Raw genomic sequence first — 24,058 nt, 5'->3', positions numbered from 1 at the left:
TTCATCAACAAATCTACTCGTATGCACCCGTATTCGTACTCGTACAATACACAGCTTTTAGATGTATGTACAATTGGTATATACACTCCAATGATCAGCTCTTAGCAGCCCATGTGAGTCACCTAACACATGTGGGAACCATTTGGCAACTAGCATGAAATATCTCATAAAATTACAAAAATATGAGTAATCATTCATGACTTATTTACATGAAAACAAAATTACATATCCTTTATATCTAATCCATACACCAACGACCAAAAACACCTACAAACACTTTTATTCTTCAATTTTCTTCATCTAATTGATCTCTCTCAAGTTCTATCTTCAAGTTCTAAGTGTTCTTCATAAATTCCAAAAGTTTTAGTTTCATAAAATCAAGAATACTTCCAAGATTGCAAGTTTACTTCCAAGTTTTCTAAATCCATTCCAAGTAATCATCCAAGATTAAGAAACATTTGTTACTTACAGTAGGTTATCTTTCTAATACAAGGTAATAATCATATTCAAACTTTAATTCAATTTCTATAACTATAACAATCTTATTTCGAGTGGAAATCTTACTTGAAATTATTTTCGTGCCATGATTCTGCTTCAAGAACTTTCAAGCCATCCAAGGATCCTTTGAAGCTAGATCCATTTTTCTCATTTCCAGTAGGTTTATCCAAGGAACTTGAGGTAGTAATGATGTTCATAACATCATTCAATTCATACATAAAAAGCTGTCTTATTCAACGTTATAAACTTGTAATCACTAGAACATAGTTTAGTTAATTCTAAACTTGTTTGCAAATAAAGTTAATCCTTCTAACTAGACTTTTAAAATCAACTAAACACATGTTCTATATCTATATGATATGTTAACTTGATGATTTAAAACCCGAAAACACGATAAACACCATAAAACTGGATATACGCCATCGTAGTAAAACTGGGGGCTGTTTTGGTTGGGATAATTAAAATCTAAGAAGAACTTTGATTTAAAAGCTATACTTCTGGAAAAATGATTTTTCTTATGAACATGAAACTATATCCAAAAATCATGGTTAAACTCAAAGTGAAAGTATGTTTTTCAAAATGGTCATCAAGATGTCGTTCTTTCGACGGAAATGACTACCTCTTTCAAAAACGACTTGTAACTTGTATTTCCGACTATAAACTTATACTTTTTCTATTTAGGTTTATAAATTTAAGTTCAATACGAAACCGTGGCCACTGGAATCACTCAAAACGGATTAGAAACGAAGAAATGGCGAGTAAAACAAGATTGATAAAAACTACTCATTTTACCTACGTGAAAGTTAGTAATAAATCTATTCCAGCCATAACCTAATCAACTTATATTGTATATTATGTAATCTTGAGATACCATAGACACGTATACAATGTTTCGACCTATCATGTCGACCCATCTATATATATATTGCGGAACAACCATAGACACTCTATATGTGAATTTAGAGTTAGCTATACAGGGTTGAGGTTGATTCCAAAATATATATATAGTTTGAGTTGTGATCAATACTGAGATACGTATACACTGGGTCGTGGATTGATTCAAGATAATATTTATCGATTTATTTCTGTACATCTAATTGTGGACAACTAGTTGTAGGTTACTAACGAGGACAGCTGACTTAATAAACTTAAAACATCAAAATGTATTAAAAATATTGTAAATATATTTTGAACATACTTTGATATATATGTATATATTGTTATAGGTTCGTGAATCAACTAGTGGCCAAGTCTTACTTCCCGACGAAGTAAAAATCTGTGAAAGTGAGTTATAGTCCCACTTTTAAAATCTAATATTTTTGGGATGAGAATACATGCAGGTTTTATAAATGATTTACAAAATAGACACAAGTACGTGAAACTATATTCTATGGTTGAATTATCGAAATCGAATATGCCCCTTTTTATTAAGTCTGGTAATCTAAGAATTAGGGAACAGACACCCTAATTGACGCGAATCCTAAAGATAGATCTATTGGGCCTAACAAACTCCATCCAAAGTACCGGATGCTTTAGTACTTCGAAATTTATATCATATCCGAAGGGTGTCCCGGAATGATGGGGATATTCTTATATATGCATCTTGTTAATGTCGGTTACCAGGTGTTCACCATATGAATGATTTTTATCTCTATGTATGGGATGTGTATTGAAATATGAAATCTTGTGGTCTATTGTTACGATTTGATATATATAGGTTAAACCTATAACTCACCAACATTTTTGTTGACGTTTAAAGCATGTTTATTCTCAGGTGAATACTAAGAGCTTCCGCTGTTGCATACTAAAATAAGGACAAGATTTGGAGTCTATGTTTGTATGATATTGTGTAAAAACTGCATTCAAGAAACTGATTTCGATGTAACATATTTGTATTGTAAACCATTATGTAATGGTCGTGTGTAAACATGATATTTTAGATTATCATTATTTGATAATCTACGTAAAGCTTTTTAAACCTTTATTTATGAAATAAAGGTTATGGTTTGTTTTAAAAATGAATGCAGTCTTTGAAAAAAAAAACGTCTCATATAGAGGTCAAAACCTCGCAACGAAATCAATTAATATGGAACGTTTTTAATCAATAAGAACGGGACATTTCAGCCACCACCCACCGCCACCTATCACCATCACAAACCACCACCACCAACCACCATCACAACATACCACCACTACCAACCACCACCATCACCCACCACTACCACTACCAACACCACTATCACCAACCACCATCACAACATACCACCACTACCAACCACCACCATCACCCACCACTACCACTACCAACACCACTACCACCAACCACCACTACCACCACCACTACCACCACCACCACCACCACCAACCACCAATCAATAGCCACCAACCACCACCACCATCATGCGTAGCAGTCATGATTCTTCCCGTTTTGCTCTATGGATGGCGTCTTTGTTATATTGGTTCTCGGCATCTCGCCGGTGGTCTAGTTGTTTTCGTTTTTTTCCCTCCTTCCTTACATCATTTTGTTGATCCGAAGAATTACCCATGATATGAGTCATTTATTACCTTGAATCATGCCTCCAACAATCCAAGCCCATTAATCTTCCAACATGGCCCAATAAATAGTTCACCGTTTCATGTTTTAATATCTATTATATAATTTAGTAATTAAATATTTTTTTCATTATAAAACTTTTGGCTACATGTTTTATAGTAACTAAGGATGACAACGGATTGGATATGGATCGGGTGACCCTATATCCATATCCATATGTATTTAATTTTTAAAATCTATATCCATATCTATATCCATACTCTTAAATATACTTCATTCATCCATATCCATATTCGTTGGATGAAGCGAGTAAACGGATATTCGTTGGATTTTAAGTTTTCTAAAAGTATTCCTATTATGAAATGAAATTTTCAAAAAATATATGTAATATATGTAAGATATATGAATTTAATACTATGTACATAGTTGTATCTCACGATCTATATATTCGATAACATTTTAATAGTCTATAGTGTACGTATATAAGGGTTTGTAAATGTAAACACATATATTTAAGTAAATATGTATGTATTTATATGTGTATATGTATTTCGGGTGGTAATGAATATATCCATAGATGAGAAATTATCATCCATACCCCATCAACTATTTTTTCACATCATCCATATCCATATCCATATCCATTTATCATCTATTTAGATCATTTATATCAATTTAAATGGATCAGATCGAATGGATATCCGATGTATCAGCCATCCATTACCATCCCTAGTAACTCGTTTTTAGTAGTTATATTATATTGTGTTATATCTCTTTTATCTCTTATAACAAAACTAATAATACATCACCCACTTTTAAATATTCCTAGATGTCAAAATATCCACCCTTTGATGGAAAAACATTATTGAATCTGAGCCGTTGAAAAAAATTGAACGTACATACGACAGAAAATACGTCACGTTTCAAATACAATTACAATTACAATGTTATCCCTAACTTATCTAAACTCATGCCTAAATCAATACCGGATCAAAAAATATTTCCCACGATGCTACGAATCACACACAAACCCTAAACCTTTCACAAACCTAATCTGAAGATATTCTTGAATCTGTTAATGTCACGATTGATAAATGATTATGAAAAACAGTTTCTATACTTTCACCAATCGGAATTCAATGTGTAAATCAAAAAAACCTAACTTGATTGGTTTGATAATCCTCATCAATTGAAGAACGGTAAGTCTTCTTATTTTTCATATTCAATCAATTTCTCCAATTGTTTCCATTAGTTTACTCATAAGTTCATAACATGATTATCTTCAATCGATTTATTTTTTTATCTTCAATCGATTCTCTTCAGATTACGTTTAAATTTGGTTCTTTATACATTTTATAAAAAGTGGTCGACTGTCTTCAATCGATTAGATTTCTAATATTAAAAAACACAGCGGCTATTTTAGGGTTCTACCATATTGACCATACCCTCTTGTAAGAATGCATCGGAAATTAAAAGGTTAGGTTTCCAGTATTTGATTTTTGTAGTATTTAAAAATTTTGTTTGTTTTTATATATTTGAATTGTAGAATAAAATTTTATCTCAATCAATCAATGATGCATTATTGTAGGCAGATAAAACTGGGAGTTTCTGAGTGGAAAGAGAGAAACTATGGAGACAAGTTTTGTACAAAATCTCTTGAAGTGCTTGAAGAAATACGGAGAGACGTAAGTTTTACATGGTATTGGCATCTTTTTTCATGTGAATTTCTACCCAGCTATCAAAACTTATGTTGATGACTTTTTTGTATGTTCTTAAATATAGTAAAGCCTCATGTTGGGTGATTTTAGCACAACGTTATACTCACCATATTCGGTGAAAAAATTTATGTTTGGTTTGAAAGATATGATAGACCAAAGTGGTAATGGAGTGACTGCATGTTTTAAAATTGTTATGTTTTTTGTTTTTAAGTTGCTTATATTTGATCTGATTTCGCAATGAATGTGATGCAGAGTTCAAAAGACATTGAATTCTCCCCAATACAGTGAGTTAAGAAGATACAAGATTTTGGAGCTAATAGGAAAGTGAATATATGGAGTGATTTATGCAGATTTATTTGTTTCTAATGTAACTTTTTTGACTGGCTAACTCTACTTTGGGTTACATATTATCCAAGGTTTAAAAAAACGGAAACGCGCCTTGAGGCGTTTTCCCTTTGTGAGGCGAGGCGTATGCCTCGAGGCGAACCGAGGCGTACGTTCGAGGCGGAGTTAAAAAAATACATAGAAAATTATAAGTTCATTACAAGTTTCAACCGTTTCAAAATATAAGTTCATTACATCGACAGATACTCATAAAAAACACAAAACAAAGATTATAATCAAGCTCAAATTCAGAACTGATTCAGAACATATACATAATTCATAACTTGCAGACAGTAATCAAGAACTAATCATATCACAAACTAATCATATTCAACATTCAACAAACTAATTATATAATTATATAAAAAGATATAAAAGAACTATATAAAAGAACTAGAAGAATAATCAAGAACTAATCATATCAACAAACCAGTGGCGGAAGAATTACTAGAGGGGGCAAAAAAAAAAATTTTATCTCTTCGAAGAACATATAAATATTACGGAGTACTAGTATTATTGTATTATCAAACTATAAAATTAATTTAAATATAAATATTTTCACAAGTACAATAGGAGTAATAATACAATAAGAAAAAGAAAGATGATAGGAAAAGACAAGATCTGACACTCAACTTTTACATATTTTTCTTTTCTTTTCCAATTAAAAAAAATATAAATACTTAAAGGTACCGCCCTACTTTCCCTCAACACCAATTTTCCCTCCAATTTTATTAAAACATAAAAAAGCACTTTAATAATAGATGATTTTTGCCGCCATACCAACTTTCCCCTCCAATTTTCCAAGAGGCGTACGCTTTTTACTAACATGTGAGGTGCAGCAAAATCGATCCGCCTCTAATTTTGAGGCGTACGTTTTTTATTGGTCTTTGAGGCGGACGTTCCAGAACGGAATATTCAAAAATCGCATAGAGGCGCGCCTCGAGGCGTTTGAGGCGTACGTTTTTTTAAACCATGATATTATCTGAATAAATAATAGAATAGTTAACACTTTAACTTTTACTATTGTTGTTGGTAATATTTAGCCCTTAGTTATTATGGTAGACGATAATTCTGTATGTTTGATTTATGTATAAAAGTGCTATAGCTTATGAATTCTGAATATTTGGAATAATTTTGTTGCACTAGGAGATGTGTAAACTAAATACAGTACTATGTTTCTTCTAGGGTGATTAATGCTTCATGATAATTATGTGCACATAATGACTATAGATAGTGCTCACATATATATGTTTAAAACTTGGACTCATAGGCTAGAGGGAGTATTTTTGTACCTTCTTTTTGTTACCTTATTTGCTCATTATAACATATAATAAGCTTGAGCTGTACTGTCTGGATTAGCATATCTGACTTAGCTTATTTGTTAGGTGGAAAATAAGCTTGAGATTTACAGTTTGGATCAGCATATCTAGCTTAGCTTCTTTGTTAGAAAGAGCGTTTATTGTTTGTTTATTGTATACAGCTGATAATAATAATTACTATTTGTTGACTTTTTTGAGTCAAAGTAATGGTGGTCAAAATTTGAACTACAAACTGTTAGTAAGAGATTACATTAAATGGAATGTTGTTTGAAAAATGGAGTTGCGAATCGAATTTACAATTTTTTCATTGATAATGTTGTTTGAAAAATGACTTGAAAAAATGGAGTCTGAACTGATTAACACCTACCTGGCTTTTTCATTCTTTAACGTAATATGGTAATGTTTGTAGTTGCAGGTGCGACTTGAGGTACTTCAGTAAGTGCTTAACTATTTCAATAAACACCAACACTCAAGAAGCAGCTATTTTAATAAGTGTTTAGCTTCCAGATGCGGATACAATACCACCTTATACTACATGGATATTTTTGGACAGGTTTTTGTCATCTATATTTTCGTAATTTGAATATTATAGTTCCCTTTTTTTATATATCTATCAGTTTGCATATACATATTATTTTTTTAGTGAGAAATCAAATTCATTTGAAAGTTTTGTAGGCATTATGTTAACTAGGTGATTAAAGTGGAAGTAATTGACCCATTAATTCATAACTTTTACCTTTAGTGATGTTATGGAAGGTAAGCAAACAATTAAAGTGGGATTTTAATGAAAGTTGGACTATAAAATGAAGTTTTATTGTGATGTTATTGTTAAGTTGAAAATATGACTGTTGTAAATAAAGAAAATTCGTGGATAATTGGTCTACTCTTTTCTGGCTTTTATTTGTTCAAGTACCTACTGAACAAATCCGCTAAGTGTATTCTAAGACAAATCTTTATGCTTCATTTTATAATTATACAGGTGTTTCTTATTTTTAGTGACAATATTGTTGATCTTAGTCTATGGAATGATCGAGCTATCGTTAGAGAAACTAGTTATCGTAGCAACCAGTTAATCCATTTCTGCTTTAAGCGCAGCAAAGCGGGCCCGGACCACTTTCTAGTTTAGATTGAATGAGATGGTACATTTTCGTACATCATCATAATGCATTGAAACGGCAAGCAATGGAAAGATGTGGAACTACTTGGTTCACCGGCGCCGGTCCGTCAAGGAAAGAGAAGCTTTACCCCGAGACATAAGTTGGTATTTCCACTTTATACCTTTTAGAAAGAGTGCATGTATTATTTGTTTTGGCAAATTGCATATATAATTGGAAAATGCAGTTTCAGTAAATTAATGTTTAAAAAATTAACATCTAAGGGAAATATATTTAATGTTATAATGTATTCCTTTTCGTTAATTTGTGGCAGGCGTAAAGTGATTGGTTTGTAAAGATGAGCTTGGAAAGTACCACGATACGACTACCGTTGCAAAACACAAATATGACCCTGAAAATCCGTTGAATCGGCTTATAAACGAACTACTACACGAGCTATTCTTTTGGATTATGATGCGCTTTGTGTAGAGATAAAAACAACATGGCCGTGGGCCATCTAAGAATAGCTCGCGTAGTATGGAAATATTTGGTTAGGCCATATGATTTTTTTTACAGTTGAAGATGTTATAGGCACGTCTATCTCGTGGCCTTCTACGTTCACATCGGTATGTCTACCATAAATTTATGTTAATATTAAATTTTATACCATGCACTTTTATGGTTATAAATATATGGATGGTTTATTTGTAGGTGGTACCTTTGAATTAACAAAGATACATGCTAATCCACGACGTTCTGGCATTGCTTTTTATTATCTTTACTTTCTTTGTCAAATGTTATTTAAACTCTTTATTTGTTGAATTATTTATGAATTTTTTGTGTTTAGTGTTTTTCGTGTTAAGAGAATAATTTATTGAAATATAATTATGTTTTATTTCATATATGTTTTTTAGTATAATTTATTAATTGTGTGTCCATAATTATATTAAAGAAAAATTGGATCTGTTAAAACCACCTAAAATCTGAAAACCAAACTGATTCGAATATTGGAGCTGGACCAGATTAACCGAACTAGACCCATATATTGAATATGGGTCCGATTATTCGAATCGGACCTAAATATTCAAACTGGGTCCGAATATCCGAATCGTATCTATAACTTAATAGGACACCCTATTATTATGTCTTAATAAGCTTGATATAATATTATTATATTAGGACCTTTTTCGTGGTACTAAAGTAACATCTTATTTTGATATATTAGGACTTATTTCTTGGTTTTAAAGTTTAACTAGTTGTGGCGCCCTCGCGATGCGGTGGAAAAACGTTAGCTAAATTCGATTATGAAAAGTAAAAAAAAAAAAAAAACAATAGAAGCAAATGACATAAACTGAAATGGGTAAAAAAAAAACTCAAAAAAAAAAAAAAATTCAAATAATAACAATAACATAACAATAGCAATTATATTAATAGTAGCAACATTAACGATTTGTAATAAGTGAAAAGTTATTTGGTTGATTCTTAGTAAATGGAATGTTATGTGTTTGATTTCTAATAAACGTAAAGTTAAACTATAATAATGGTTGTGGTTGAATTATGGAAGATTGAAAGTTTGTTGTAAAATTATAGAAACCATAAAGTTCACTATTTATAAGGTCTTACATTTTAGTATATAGGTATAATTATGTGGTCGATTTATAATGAATGAGAGGTTTTATGATTAAATTATAAAATGTAAAAATTTTATGGTAACTTTATAAAAGCTATAAAGTTAACTATTGTAAAGGTTGTGTTTGAATTTAAAAAAAAAATGTTGTAAATTTGTGAACCTTATGAAGTTCACTATTCATTTCTCTTATGTCTTTTAGGTATATAGAGTAATAATAGTAATGATAATAATAATAATAATAATAATAATAATGAATGGTTATTAGATAGGAAAAATTATGTGATCGATTTATAATGAATGAGAAGTTTAATGGTTAATTTATAAAATGAGAAAAGTTTGTGGTAAGTTTATAAAAATTATAAACTTAAATATTAGAAAGAGTGTGTGTGAATTATAAAAAAATAAAAAGTTTAGGGTAGGGTTGTGAAAATTATAAAAGTTACTATTCATTTCCAAGATGTCTATTAGATATATAGATATAATAATATTTTTTATTTTAGGACATTTTTTAGTGGTACTAACCTTGAAAATCTGTAATAACCCGACTTTTTCCGTTAAATACTTAACAACCATTTATTAAATTCAATAATTTTTCAACTCCATTTTTTTATATATTTAAGAACATACTACTTTTGATATGTGTTAATTTAGCACTAGAAAATTTTGAAAATTAGTAATAATAAAGTTAATAATTTCAACTGATAACTTCTGAAATATATAAAAATACTTTATTTAAAAATAAAATAATAAATAAAAATATATAATAAATGATTAAATTGAATTTCAACATCACTAGATTCGTATCTATTTCTAATCACTATTTAGATTCAAGTTGTAAGAAATTTTTATACTACTTTTTAATATTTTTTTTTATAAAACACTACGGTTAGTGAAACCAGGAAAAATATCTTTTCAGACAATGAAACGTATGAATTCTTATTTTAAATATTATTTTATATAATAAATAAGTTTTAAAAATCATTTTAATTAATTATGATATTCTTAAATTAAACTTGAGAAAAATTAGTTTAAACATTCATGTTTCAATAAAGGACAAATATTTATTATATGAAACACACAAATCAGGTATGACGTCGAGAGTTTAAAAGGTTTCAAACAATATATATATATATATATATATATATATATATATATATATATATATATATATATATATATATATATATATATATATATATATATATATATATATATATATATATATATATATATATATATATATATATATATATAATTTTTTTTTAAATATAAAATTAACAAGTCATGGAACCATATTAAGATAAAATACATTAGATCTTAGCTAAAGGATTAAAATTTAATTATAGCATGTGACTCTACAGTAATACCCATGTTTACCTAATTATTATACCCGTGATATATATATTTACCCGTGACTACAAATTAATACCCGTGTATATTAATTATTACATCCGTGATATCTATTATTGAGATAGAAATATACCCGTGACATATCTATCTATTTATAACCCTAATTCATTTCATCAAACACACACATACGTACATATTCTTCCCCTCCTCAAAAACACCCACTACTATTCATCATCATCATCAATCTTTCTCACTCAAGAACACCCTAAAAACTTGATGGATCATAAAATTGTTTACATATTCGGATTCATCTCGAAGAGCTCTACACATCCATACCAACGATTTCTTGATTAAAGTAAGTTTTAAAAACTCCAATTTTCTAGTTTTCATGTTTTTGTTACATATTAGGGAAGATATAGTGTCTAGTGCTCAAGTCCTTGTATGTATGCATGATATTATTCGTTAATTTGATCGTTTGATGACTTTTTGATGAATCACGAATTTGTTTTGTGTGAGGTCAGAAACTTGAACTTGTTGAATGTATAATATTATGAGATAATCAGAATCCTCTTGAAAAACTAATAAGTTTGAGCTTTGAAATTTCGAATTTTCGTTACCGTATGCTCATGTTATGTTTAATTGAAGTTTTAACTCATTTTTATGAATAATCACAAATTTGAATGGTATGCTACTGATATGAACATGATATTTTCAGTTTATGATATGTGTATAAATGTATTGCTCTTGAAAAATTAATAACTTTTGGTTTAAGAATCGTTTGATTTCGATTAACGGATCAAAAACTACGGGTAAATAGATTTTGATATAAAAATTCGTAACTGCTTATCTGATTCTGAGCAGGTAAATCTTAGTAATTGATTATGATAAGTTGTTAGATGAATTATTCTCAAAAAGTAGTTAAATTTTCATATAGATATTGCGTAAATTGGGCGAACGGGTCAAAAGTTATGATTAAAATAAGGTACATTTTGTGATAGGATGAAAAAGTACGTTTTTGACACGGTTAACGAGGTGTTATTAAAAACCTGGGTTGATAGGATTGTAGACGTCGAAAAGCTATTGAATTTAGACTCAAGTGGGTCGATTCGAATTTTCTTTAGACTTTTACGCTCGTTCAAATTTTGGTACATTTTAATAAAAATGCTGTTTGAATTCTGAAAATTGCACGAACCACTGTTAACGTTTTCTGGAACTGGGTCTGATTTGGGTCGAACCAGGTTATGGAAATTTTTCTGTAGATTCTTCACTTAAAAACGCCGCATTTCCAATTGGCGGTGACTGATTTGGTGTTGCGATGATTTTTCTAAAAATCACAGAAGTTGCTGCTGTAAATACGATTTTAAGCGTGTGTTTTTGCAAATGTTTCGGGTTATAAAAATAGTGACCAATGCTAGAGACTTGAGACTTTTTTTACGAACTTAATACACTTATATTAACTATTTCATATAGTGTGAGGTGTTCTAAAGTGATAATTTTGTATAAGTATAAACCATGTATTTTAAATCGTCCGTTTAGACACTTGACCCATTTAAGCCAAAAAGTATCGAAATGAGTAACGGGCAACTTGGACACGTCCGATATATCAATTTAAGTAAGTTTGAAGATTGTAATGTTTTAAAAATGAGTTTTGGCATATTTTGGTCAAAATGAGTATTTATGACCCATTTGGGTCATACGCGCCTACTTTGACCAATATATGAAATTTTGAGGAACAAAGGTATGTAACATGTCTAAAATATCATTTATAAACTTGTGATATGATTTTTACATGCTCAAGTATTATGGTTTGGAATTTGAGTTATCAATGGAAAATTTTATTATTTTAGTGAAAGAGTCAAAATGACTCTCGGGCTCACTTTGTAGGCTCGTAATTTGTAAATGATTAAGTTATGGGAAAAACTATTAATTGGGCCAGAAAGTAGATATGAGAAGCTTCAAAATGATATAAGATATGTATGATTTTGTTGAGTCGAAACTAGTTTAAAATGAACATGAAAACAGGATGTTGTGGCTGACTTTTAGTTTTGGTTAAGTGTCAAAAATGACTCTTGGGTCAACTTTGTGGACATGTAATTTGAAATCAGTTAAGTTTGGATAAAAACTATTATTTGGTATTGAAAGTATTTACTATAAGCTTTAAAACTATATATTATATGTATGATTTTGTTGAGGCTAAACAGGTTTAAAACAAGCATGAAAATGGGTAATCGTTGCTGATTTTGAACACTTGGCATTTTATCAGCAGTACAATTTAGCAGCAGTTTATGTTTTGGGAGGCTGTTTTCGTGAGGCCATAGCTTTCAAACCGTAACTTCGTTTTCATCAAATAAACTGTCTATAGAAAGGTGGGATGATATAATTTCCAATGGTCACGACCTAAGGTATTGTATCAAAGTTGATGGGACCCGGAATCAGCTACAAAATACCTAAAAAATACATATATGTAAATAATATTTTTTTCTAAGTAAAAATAGATAACTTAAGTTTGACTTATGTTTGACTATTTGACCATCTTGGGTAATATTATGAGATTGTTTATTTGTGTTGACCATGTTGACTGTGTTTGACTTGCGTTTGACTTACATTTGACGTACTTTGACTTCTATTGACTTTTGTTGACTTTTGCTAAACTTTGCTAAATTTATGAGTCGGACTTGAGCAATAGGACTATACTTACCCTATGGACCGACCTAGCTTATTAGACATTTATTGACTAACATATGTTCTCTAGGTTGAGGTCTACGGTTACTTGCATTCCGATATTCGGTCACATCTCTGTGATTTATTTCTGAAGTTGTCAGGTGAGTTTCATATGATCCCTTTTTAATTGCTTTTGCAATTTATATTTTTGGCCTGAGAATACATGCACTTTATTTTAAACGCAATGGATACAAGTACATACTAAATTCTACACCGAGTTTGAACCGAAAATCCCTTAGCTTTGGTAACTAGTAGCTGCCGGTTATAAGAACTGGTGGGCCGAATAGTTGTATATGGATCCATAGGGCTTGACATCCCCGTCTGTTCCAGGTATAGAAACCCTAGCCTGAACTATAAAATAGACGTATGCTATTTGAGTTTAGTACACGTTGGATTGCGTGTATTGTACATGTTGGTTGCATATATGTTAAAACAGGGGTACTTATTATAACGTTAAAGTTTAGTTACCAGGGTGCTCAATTTCGTAGAATATTTTGATAAACGTTTCTGGATGAAACAACTGAAATCTTGTGACCCACCTTTATATACAGAGTATGCGCAATATTAAAACTATGAACTCACCAACCTTTGTGTTGACACTTTTAGCATGTTTATTCTCAGGTCCCTAAAAGTCTTCCGCTGTTTGCTTATACGTTATACAAGTTATGTGCATGGATTCATACATGCTTTATTCGAGAAAACTTTGCATTCACAAAATTATCACCATGTATCTTATTTTGACTGGATTGTCAACGGATGTATTACTGTAAACTATTATTTACGGTGATTGTCTATATGTAGAAATCATCAGATGTTGAAAACCTTGGATTTAGATATTCATTTCTGGTGTGCCTTTTCAAAAGAATGCAATGTTTACAAAACGTATCATATAGAGGTCAATACCTCGCAATGAAACCGGTGAATAACGTACTGCGTCAATAGCGATTTTGGCGGGTCGTTACACGTGGTATCAGAGCATTGGTTCTAGGGAATTAGGTGCATTAATGTGTCTAACCTGGACCGTTAGGATACATTAGTGATCTAGTCTAGAACCGTGTCGTTATACTTATATGTGATTATGTGCATATTCTGACATTAATATAATATTATTATTACTATCGGTGAGAAAGTATTTCTCCTTTTGATTACAAGCCTTCTCCTGCTCAAGCGAGTTCATATTCAACACCCCGGTTATTGAAAATCCAGGAAGCGTAATTCAGGACTTTCGAAATTCCCGACATTCCTACGTGAGTTATTACTTATATAATTTTATAGATATCATTTGTGTTATGTGCTTATGTGCTTCGATTCAGAAATTCCAGACATCTCAAATTGTGAATCGGAAGAAGTCTTTTCTGACTCACGAAGGTTCTCCATAGTTTCAAAGACATTCTTACGTCATTACCCTTTCAATATTATTAATAAATATTATATTCTCTTACTATTTTTAGTACACCCCTTTTTGAAATTATTTTGATTTATAAATTCTGGAAAACGACACTTGTTTTATATCCATAAATATTTGGAGTAGTGTTGGAATGGAAGCATGAGTTAGTGTAATATAATGACAGTTGATCGACGTGATTATATTACAGTAAGTCATGCGAAAGTTCTAATGGAACGTGATGGGGGTAAAACTTGATCAACCTTACCTTCACCATGTACCATGTTACATGATTCCTTTATTTTTCTCTACTGACATCTGAATATACTGATACTCTATATGTGACATCATTTGAGTCACATGTAATTTCCTTCTCATTTTGTCATATCAAACTTGCACTTCGAATAGTTTATTCAAAAGTATTCGTCATCAAATAAATATGATCTCATTTTGCTCAACTTTCATACTTAACTACAAGATGCTCGATATTACTACATTAAGATGAACATTCCTATCCTCACTTGTTTCCTAAACGCAGTTTAATCGCACCAACCAAAATTTCGGGACGAAATTTTCTTTAACGGGTAGGTAATGTAATAACCCGACTTTTTCCATTAAATACTTAACAACCATTTATTAAATTCAATAATTTTTCAACGCCATTTTTTTATATATTTAAGAACATACTACTTTTGATATGTGTTAATTTAGCACTAGAAAATTTTGAAAATTAGTAATAATAAAGTTAATAATTTCAACTGATAACTTCTGAAATATATAAAAATACTTTATTTAAAAATAAAATGATAAATAAAAATATATAATAAATGATTAAATTGAATTTCAACATCACTAGATTCGTATCTATTTCTAATCACTATTTAGATTCAAGTTGTAAGAAATTTTTATACTACTTTTTAATATTTATTTTTTTATAAAACACTACGGTTAGTGAAACCAGGAAAATATCTTTTCAGACAATGAACCGTATGAATTCTTATTTTAAATATTATTTTATATAATAATTAAGTTTTAAAAATCATTTTAATTAATTATGATATTCTTAAATTAAACTTGAGAAAAATTAGTTTAAACATTCATGTTTCAATAAAGGACAAATATTTATTATATGAAACACACAAACCAGGTATGACGTCGAGAGTATAAAAGGTTTCAAACAATATATATATATATATATATATATATATATATATATATATATATATATATATATATATAATTTTTTTATAAATATAAAATTAACCAGTCATGGAACAATAATAAGATAAAATACATTGGATCTTAGCTAAAGGATAAAAATTTAATTATAACATGTGACTCTACAGTAATACCCATGTTTACCTAATTATTATACCCGTGATATATCTATTTACCCGTGACTACACATTAATACCCGTATATATTAATTATTACATCCGTGATATCTATTATTGAGATAGAAATATACCCGTGACATATCTATCTATTTATAACCCTAATTCATTTCATCAAACACACACATACGTACATATTCTTCCCTTCCTCAAGAACATCCACTACTATTCATCATCATCATCATCATCAATCTTTCTCACTCAAGAACACCCTAAAAACTTGATGGATCATAAAATTGTTTACATATTCGGATTCATCTCGAAGAGCTCTACACATCCATACCAACGATTTCTTGATTAAAGTAAGTTTTAAAAACTCCAATTTTCTAGTTTTCATGTTTTTGTTACATATTAGGGAAGATATAGTGTCTAGTGCTCAAGTCCTTGTATGTATGCATGATATTATTCGTTAATTTGATCGTTTGATGGCTTTTTGATGAATCACGAATTTGTTTTGTGTGAGGTCAGAAACTTGAACTTATTGAATGTATAATATTATGAGATAATCAGAATCCTCTTAAAAAACTAATAAGCTTGAGCTTTGAAATTTCAAATTTTCGTTACCGTATGCTCATGTTATGTTTAATTGAAGTTTTAACTCGTTTTTATGAATGATCACGAATTTGAATGGTATGCTACTGATATGAACATGATATTTTCAGTTTATGATATGTGTATAAATGTATTGCTCTTGAAAAATTAATAACTTCTGGTTTAAGAATCGTTTGATTTCGATTAACGGATCAAAAACTACGGGTAAATAGATTTTGATATAAAAATTCGTAACTGCTTATCTGATTCTGAGCAGGTAAATCTTAGTAATTGATTATGATAAGTTGTTAGATGAATTACTCTCGAAAAGTAGTTAAATTTTCATATAGACATTGCGTAAATTGGGCGAACGGGTCAAAAGTTAGGATTAAAATAAGGTACATTTCGGGATAGGCTGAAAAAGTACGTTTTTGACATGGTTAACGAGGTATTTTCAAAAACCTGGGTTGATAGGATTGTAGATGTCGAAAAGCTATTGGATTTAGACTCAAGAATCGGGTCGATTCGAATTTTCTTTAGACTTTTACGCTCGTTCAAAGTTCGGTACATTTTAATAAAAATGCTGTTTGAATTTTGAAAACTGCACGAACCACTGTTAACGTTTTCTGGAACTGGGTCTGATCTGGGTCAAACCAGGTTATGGGAATTTTTCTGTAGATTCTTCACTTAAAAACACCGCATCTTCAATTGGCGGTGACTGATTTGGAGTTGCGATGATTTTTCTAAAAATCACCGAAGTTGCTGCTGTAAATACGATTTTAAGCGTGTGTTTTTGCAAATGTTTCGGGTTATAAAAATAGTGACCAATGCTAGAGATTTGAGACTTTTTGTACGAACTTAATACATTTATATTAACTATTTCATATAGTGTGGGGTGTTCTAAAGTGATAATTTTGTATAAGTATAAATCATGTAATTTAAATCGTCCGTTTGGACACTTGACCCATTTAAGCCAAAAAGTATCGAAATGAGTAACGGGCAACTTGGACACGTCCGATATATCAATTTAAGTAAGTTTGAAGATTGTAATATTTTAAAAATGAGTTTTGGCATGTTTTGATCAAAATGGGTACTTATGACCCATTTGGGTCATACGCGCCTACTTTGACCAATATGTGAAATTTTGAGGATCAAAGGTATGTAACACGTCTAAAATATCATTTATAAACTTGTAACATGATTTTTACATGCTCAAGTATTATGGTTTGGAATTGGAGTTATCAATGGAAAATTTTATTATTTTAGTGTAAGTGTCAAAATGACTCTCGGGCTCACTTTGTAGGCTCGTAATTTGTAAATGATTAAGTTATGGGAAAAACTATTAATTGGGAAAAAAGTAGATATGAGAAGCTTCAAAATGATATAAGATATGTGTGATTTTGTCGAGTCTAAACTGATTTAATGTAACAACCCAACCCGATAACCGACCATAAACAGTCCCAAAAAAAAAAAATTAAAAGCTGCTGGACAGGGGAGTGCGCGGCGCGCATCCCTGTAGTGCGCGGCGCGCACAGAGCACTCCAGCTTCTGTCCGAACTGTTTTTAACACACAAAAAGATGGACCACTTCCCGACATTTTTAGACCGAACGCTTTTCACAACAAACTTATATATGTAAAACTAACACGAATCAAACATAAAAATGATGTTTTACAAGCGAGGCCCACACGACCCAAAATACAAGTTTAATACAAGTTTAGAGTTTCGACCACCAAAAAGTTTAAGTTCCAAACTACACAATGAGCATGGCGTTTGGGATTAAACTACCCAACTACCGGTCAAACTCCAAGAGCTACTAAAGCCAAAAGCGTCCCCTAGCATCAAGCGGGATCTCTAGTCCAATACGATGCCCTTACCCTTGTCCAAAACCGAACCTATAAAATGGTAAACAACGAGAGGGTAAGCAAAGCTTAGTGAATGCAATAATTATACGAATACATATATAATTATACCTACTTGCATACATTTACACAAACCGCAAACATGCTAGCAACACAATTAGCTTATCGTCACATTAACAAGCTATAATCTCCAATACCACGAGCTAGCAACAACCGCATAATAATATAACTCGAAATGATATAATATGCTTACAACACAAGTAACCATGGTCGACCAATAGTACAAGGGAACGGCGCTCGCGAAAACGCCATCGGTGTTCATAACATCCATTAGGGCACTTAACACCTCGCACCACTAACCCCTAGGGTGGCACCTTAACACCTCTGCACATCACCCCGAGTGGCATCTTAACACCTCGATGCAACACTCATTATTTTACGGAGTGGTGTCTTAACACCTCGACACTACACTCCTAGGTGGCATCTTAACACCTCGATGCTACACCCGAGTGGCATCTTAACACCTCGATGCTACACCCTTCACGTGAAACGTGGTGTCTTAACACCTCGACACTACACCTTTCACGCTACAACAAATAGATACATTATATACATACGCATATAATTATTCCACTCACCTTAACAATTAGATGACGATTTCAACCTCCACAAGCTTCAAAGCAAAGTACCTAATATAATAAGTACTTGATCAACACACAATCTAAGTGGACTCAATACTAACACTTACACATGAGCATTTAATGACTTAATGTATTAAATCGCCCATTTATACCAAAACCGCCCAATTAAAGTCAAGACCACCACTAATCACTTAAAAGCTAGTGATTAAGGTCCAACAACACCAACTAATACATAATTAGGGTAATTCATACCCATATTTCCAAAATAGGTCAATTTATTACCCAAATAACCATTTTAAGACAACACACCCATTTCGGGTCATCCACTAACTAACCAACACCCATTTACTAAATAACTAGGTGTGTTAGCAATTAACTCACCAATTAGGGTTCATAAACATCATTTAATACTTTGAAACCCTAGACTAGTCACCAATTAGTATTCAAGACTCAATTTTACCCAAGAACACCCAAAATCACCAATAATGGGTTTTGTGTTCATCATTTACTCAAACCCTAACCCTTACACTAAATCAAAGTAAGAAAAATAAAATTAGAACATACCACAACTACCACAACGAAGCTAGAGATAAGATGAACGACTTTAATGCTTGAACTTTAACCCAAAACAAGCTCCTTCCTCTTGGATTTAAGCTTTCTCTCTCAAAAATCACAATCTCTCTCTAGAATTAAAGTTAAAGTGATAAGGTTGTTGATAATGGAGTAATGGTGCTCCACAAACTGACCTATCTGTCTTTAACCCGTCCATAAGTGAATTTACCAAAATGCCCATCAAAATATCTGATTTAAAAAGCTGGAACCCGGCTACAGTAAGGGTGCGCGGCGCGCTCCCTTTAGTGTGCGCGGCGCGCACTAGGCTCAGCTCACTCAGTGACTTCTGTTTAACTGCACAACATCACCCACACTCTATGTAACATATTTACACTGCTGTACAAACTGATTAGGGTCTTACAACTCTCCCCCACTTATTCGGATTGCGTCCTCGCAATCCAAACCGCATGACAAGAGGGAAGATACTGAAATGTCCCGTTCTTATTGATTAAAAACGTTCCATATTAATTGATTTCGTTGCGAGGTTTTGACCTCTATATGAGACATTTTTCAAATACTGCATTCATTTTTAAAACAAACCATAACCTTTATTTCATAAATAAAGGTTTAAAAAGTTTTACGTAGATTATCAAATAATGATAATCTAAAATATCCTGTTTACACACGACCATTACATAATGGTTTACAATACAAATATGTTACATCGAAATCAGTTTCTTGAATGCAGTTTTTACACAATATCGTATAAACATGGACTTCAAATCTTGTCCTTATTTTAGTATGCAACAGCGGAAGCTCTTAATATTCACCTGAGAATAAACATGCTTTAAACGTCAACAAAAATGTTGGTGAGTTATAGGTTTAACCTATATATATCAAATCGTAACAATAGACCACAAGATTTCATATTTCAATACACATCCCATACATAGAGATAAAAATCATTCATATGGTGAACACCTGGTAACCAACATTAACAAGATGCATATATTAGAATATCCCCATCATTCCGGGACACCCTTCGGATATGATATAAATTTCGAAGTACTAAAGCATCCGGTACTTTGGATGGGGTTTGTTAGGCCCAATAGATCTATCTTTAGGATTCGCGTCAATTAGGGTGTCTGTTTCCTAATTCTTAGATTACCAGACTTAATAAAAAGGGGCATATTCGATTTCGATAATTCAACCATAGAATGTAGTTTCACGTACTTGTGTCTATTTTGTAAATCATTTATAAAACCTGCATGTATTCTCATCCCAAAAATATTAGATTTTAAAAGTGGGACTATAACTCACTTTCACAGATTTTTACTTCGTCGAGAAGTAAGACTTGGCCACTGTTGATTCACGAATCTATAACAATATATACATATATATTAAAGTATGTTCAAAATATATTTACAACACTTTTAATATATTTTGATGTTTTAAGTTTATTAAGTCAGCTGTCCTCGTTAGTAACCTACAACTAGTTGTCCACAGTTAGATGTACAGAAATAAATCAATAAATATTATCTTGAATCAATCCACGACCCAGTGTATATGTATCTCAGTATTGATCACAACTCAAACTATATATATTTTGGAATCAACCTCAACCCTGTATAGCTAACTCCAACATTCACATATAGAGTGTCTATGGTTGTTCCGAAATATATATAGATGTGTCGACATGATAGGTCGAAACATTGTATACGTGTCTATGGTATCTCAAGATTACATAATATACAATACAAGTTGATTAAGTTATGGTTGAAATAGATTTGTTACCAATTTTCACGTAGCTAAAATGAGAAAAATTATTCAATCTTGTTTTACCCATAACTTCTTCATTTTAAATCCGTTTTGAATGAATCAAATTGCTATGGTTTCATATTGAACTGTATCTTATGAATCTAAACAGAAAAAGTATAGGTTTATAGTCAGAAAAATAAGTTACAAGTCATTTTTGTAAAGGTAGTCATTTCAGTCGAAAGAACGACGTCTAGATGACCATTTTAGAAAACATACTTCCACTTTGAGTTTAACCATAATTTTTGGATATAGTTTCATGTTCATAATAAAAATCATTTTCTCAGAATAACAACTTTTAAATCAAATTTTATCATAGTTTTTAATTAACTAACCCAAAACAGCCCGCGGTGTTACTACGACGGCGTAAATCCGGTTTTACGGTGTTTTTCGTGTTTCCAGGTTTTAAATCATTAAGTTAGCATATCATATAGATATAGAACATGTGTTTAGTTAATTTTAAAAGTCAAGTTAGAAGGATTAACTTTTGTTTGCGAACAAGTTTAGAATTAACTAAACTATGTTCTAGTGATTACGAGTTTAAACCTTCGAATAAGATAGTTTTATATATATGAATCGAATGATGTTATGAACATCATTACTACCTCAAGTTTAGTAGGTAAACCTACTGGAAGTGACAAGAAATGATCTAGCTTCAAAGGATCTTGGATGGCTTGAAAGTTCTTGAAGTAGGATCATGACACAAAAACAAGTTCAAGTAAGATTTTTGCTCGAATTAAGATAGTTTATAGTTATAGAAATTGAATCAAAGTTTGAATATGAATATTACCTTGAATAAGAAAGATAACCTACTGTATATAACAAAGGTTTCTTGATCTTAGATGATTACTTGGAATGGATTAGAAAGCTTGGAAGTAAATTAGTAAACTTGAAGGGATTTTTGAAGTATTCTTGAAGTGTTCTTCCTATGATGATTATAGCTTGATTCTTGAAGTGATTTTTGATGAAGATGATGATTAACTACTGGAAAAATACGTTCATAATAGTGTGGGTGTGTTGAGAGAGAATTAGAAAGAGATTTGGAAGTGAAATGGAGTGAATGATGAGTGTTAATTGGTGAGTGGTGAGTGGGGTTAAAAGGAGTTCTAGTTAGTTGACTAGCTCATGGTAGAAGTTAAAATTGATTAGTCATACATGACATAATCAAGAGTGGAATCCCATGCTAGTTCCTATTGGTATATACCCATAGTAAGTACATTTTGAAGCTGTGTATAATACGGGTAAGAATACGACTAGAATTCTTGATGAAAGAAAAGAATGGGAAAGTAACTGTAACCATTTTCGTTAAGTATGAGTGTTTTGATATATGTCTTGAAGTCTTCCAAAAGTATTTTAATACATCTAAATACACTACATGTATATACATTTTAACGGAGTCGTTAAGTCATCGTTAGTCGTTACATGTAAGTGTTGTTTTGAAACCTTTAAGTTAACGATCTCAATTAATATTGTTACCCCATTGTTTATTATATCTAATGAGATGTTAAATTATTATATTATCATGATATTATGATATATTAATATATCTTAATATGATATATATACATTTAAATGTCGTTACAACGATAATCGTTACATATATGTCTCGTTTCGAAATCCTTAAGTTAGTAGTCTTGTTTATATGTATATAACTCATTGTTAATATACTTATGGAGATACTTACTTATCATAATCTCATGTTAACCATATGTATATCCATATATATATCATCATGTCGTTTTTACAAGTTTTAACGTTCGTGAATCGCCGGTCAACTTGGGTGGTCAATTGTCTATATGAAACATATTTCAATTAATCAAGTCTTAACAAGTTTGATTGCTTAACATGTTGGAAACATTTAATCATGTAAATATCAATCTCAATTAATATATATAAACATGTAAAAGTTCGGGTCACTACAGTACCTACCCGTTAAATAAATTTCGTCCCGAAATTTTAAGCTGTTGAAGGTGTTGACGAATCTCCTGGAAATAGATGCGGGTATTTCTTCTTCATCTGATCTTCACGCTCCCAGGTGAACTCGGGTCCTCTACGAGCATTCCATCGAACCTTAACAATTGGTATATTGTTTTGCTTAAGTCTTTTAACCTCACGATCCATTATTTCGACGGGTTCTTCGATGAATTGGAGTTTTTCATTGATTTGGATTTCATCTAACGGAATAGTGAGATCTTCTTTAGCAAAACATTTCTTCAAATTCGAGACGTGGAAAGTGTTATGTACAGCCGCGAGTTGTTGAGGTAACTCAAGTCGGTAAGCTACTGGTCCGACACGATCAATAATCTTGAATGGTCCAATATACCTTGGATTTAATTTCCCTCGTTTACCAAATCGAACAACGCCTTTCCAAGGTGCAACTTTAAGCATGACCATCTCTCCAATTTCAAATTCTATATCTTTTCTTTTAATGTCAGCGTAGCTCTTTTGTCGACTTTGGGCGATTTTCAACCGTTGTTGAATTTGGATGATCTTCTCGGTAGTTTCTTGTATAATCTCTGGACCCGTAATCTGTCTATCCCCCACTTCACTCCAACAAATCGGAGACCTACACTTTCTACCATAAAGTGCTTCAAACGACGCCATCTCAATGC

At 31.4% G+C, this 24,058-nt stretch overlaps 1 long non-coding RNA gene across 1 annotated transcript; it reads left to right on the top strand.

Moving 5' to 3' along the window:
* The first annotated feature begins 4,190 nt into the window (after positions 1 to 4,190).
* On the top strand, positions 4,191 to 5,095 carry LOC139868453 (uncharacterized). Its single transcript, XR_011765969.1, has 3 exons — positions 4,191 to 4,251; positions 4,641 to 4,737; positions 5,023 to 5,095. It is a non-coding gene; the product is annotated as an uncharacterized lncRNA (long non-coding RNA).
* The last annotated feature ends 18,963 nt before the right edge of the window (positions 5,096 to 24,058 follow it).

Source organism: Rutidosis leptorrhynchoides, chromosome 1 (genome assembly GCF_046630445.1).
Source record: "Rutidosis leptorrhynchoides isolate AG116_Rl617_1_P2 chromosome 1, CSIRO_AGI_Rlap_v1, whole genome shotgun sequence".
Classification (NCBI taxonomy): Eukaryota; Viridiplantae; Streptophyta; class Magnoliopsida; order Asterales; family Asteraceae; genus Rutidosis; species Rutidosis leptorrhynchoides.
This window is presented reverse-complemented; position numbering and strand designations above follow the sequence as displayed.